At 44.2% G+C, this 2,031-nt stretch overlaps 1 non-coding gene across 1 annotated transcript; it reads left to right on the plus strand.

Moving 5' to 3' along the window:
- The first annotated feature begins 1,423 nt into the window (after positions 1-1,423).
- TRNAV-CAC lies at positions 1,424-1,496 on the plus strand. Its single transcript has one exon. It is a non-coding gene; the product is annotated as a tRNA-Val (tRNA).
- The last annotated feature ends 535 nt before the right edge of the window (positions 1,497-2,031 follow it).

Raw genomic sequence — 2,031 nt, forward strand, 5'->3', positions numbered from 1 at the left:
CTTCCGGAAGCGGAAATAGCCTCTCCCGGCGCCCTCTCGCGGCGGCGGCGGCGCCGACGTACAGCAACATGGCGGCCCCCACGTCAACCGTACGAACGACCCGACGGAGCGCCTTGCGCTGGGCCGCCCTTCCTCAGCCTCGCGGAGGCAAACTGCCACGCGCAATGCTTCGAATCCATAAGCACGAAACGCGGCGGCACGCTCCTTAGAAAAGACTGTTTGTCGCAGCCGCTTCCCCACCAGCAGCCAACATGGCGGCGCCCTGGCGTTTCACATCTCGCGATATCTTGCGACGAGACTCCTCCGTCCGCGCGTCCGGCGTGAGCATGGTGGTGTCCTGGAGGGGGTCGCTAATGGGGAGATCTGCTAATGGGAGACTCATTCCGAAACCCTTCGTTGCTCAGTGATCTGGCCCATCTCCAACTGATTTGGAGGCGGCGGTTCTTCCTTGATATGCCGCCTTTCTGCCAAGGCGGTTTACCAGAATATTAATAAAAATATTTTATTATTTATTATTTACTCTTTCGCATTTTCTTCTCCTGAAAATATCCCGCAAGGCATTTTCTTCTCCTGAAAATATCCCGCAAGGTTTTCCTTCTCCTAGATGGGCAGCCTTCCCAGGTTGATGAGTCCCATCCGCTCCTCACTTCTCTGTACAGGGTGTGCAGAAACCTCCTTCTTGACCATGGGACCCTCTTAATAACCTTTATTGATGGAATCATAGCTTCTTCTATCAAAGCTAGATACAACAGCACGTTGACACCCGTCTTCCCCTTCTTTTCCCCCTTCCCCCAATTGCTAACTTGCATTTGCTGATATTTCCATGAAATATTGATGATGGGGATTTAATAGTTATTCCCTGTTTTTCTATTAAAACAACCCTCATAGCGGCCTATACTGAAAAGCAACAGAAATGCAATGTAAAAATTCTGAAATCACATATTCAATATAATATCAAGAACAGCAATAATATTTTCTGGTTGCTAAGTCTCTTGATACCCTCCAGCACAGCAGAGTTTCTGGGGATCTGGCTCAAATTTCCCAAAGGATCACTCCGCAGTGTTGTTTTCCCTTTGGCAACCAGCTGGAGGTTATGACCTGAACCAATACACAGTCACTCCTCTTGAGCACCTAAACGCTATACATTTTTGCACACAAATCTATGCATGTTGCTCCTGTGGATTCAGAGGCTGCAGATGCTTGGAGAATAAACTCTGCCTGCAATCCTATACACTCAGTAAGTTCAATTTATAGACTGAAGGTCTTAGCAGTGGCAGTAATTACAAGCAATAACCCCCACTGAGACTAGAGTGACTCAGACCCAATAATGATGTGTCAGCAGATTCCTTTTGACTGCCATGGCTTTCATACCAGTCATGCTTTCCCAATCAGCCACAGTAGCTCAGAGAAGGCATACAGCTGAGTTTCTGTAGTGTAGTGGTTATCACGTTCGCCTCACACGCGAAAGGTCCCCGGTTCGAAACCGGGCAGAAACAGCTTTACACATATTTTTTGCCTTTCTTCTACATTAATAGAGACTGCAGATCAAAACTTCAATTGAAGTTGATGAGTTAAAAAGAGTCTGTTTTATCTCCCACCTCCCATTGGTATTTATTTGTAAGTTCATTAACCAACAAAATATGTCTGTTTTGTTTCAAAGTAGGATTTTGTGCTGATACAGAGAAATGAAATGCTTGTGGCTTGCAAGCCCATTAAATTTTGGAGAGGTTCAGAGAAAACTAAAGTGTGTGACTTTATTTTTAATTTTTATTAATAACACACATAAAATCATACAAACTTTCACCTGTAGGTTTATTGCTTGTTCACAATCAAGTTTGAATATTATATCCAATCTGGCAGGTATGAAACTTATTGTTTCAGACATCAATATTCTAACAGTACTATTCATATTTTGTAAGTCCAATTTACTCAATGAAGATAAAACTTCATTGAAGTCAACAGAATTTACTTCAGTGTAGTTGTAGAGGACTGTGCTGAAAGACTGCAATCTTATGCACACTTAGAAGAGAA

Source organism: Lacerta agilis, chromosome 2, assembly GCF_009819535.1.
Source record: "Lacerta agilis isolate rLacAgi1 chromosome 2, rLacAgi1.pri, whole genome shotgun sequence".
Lineage (NCBI taxonomy): Eukaryota > Metazoa > Chordata > Lepidosauria > Squamata > Lacertidae > Lacerta > Lacerta agilis.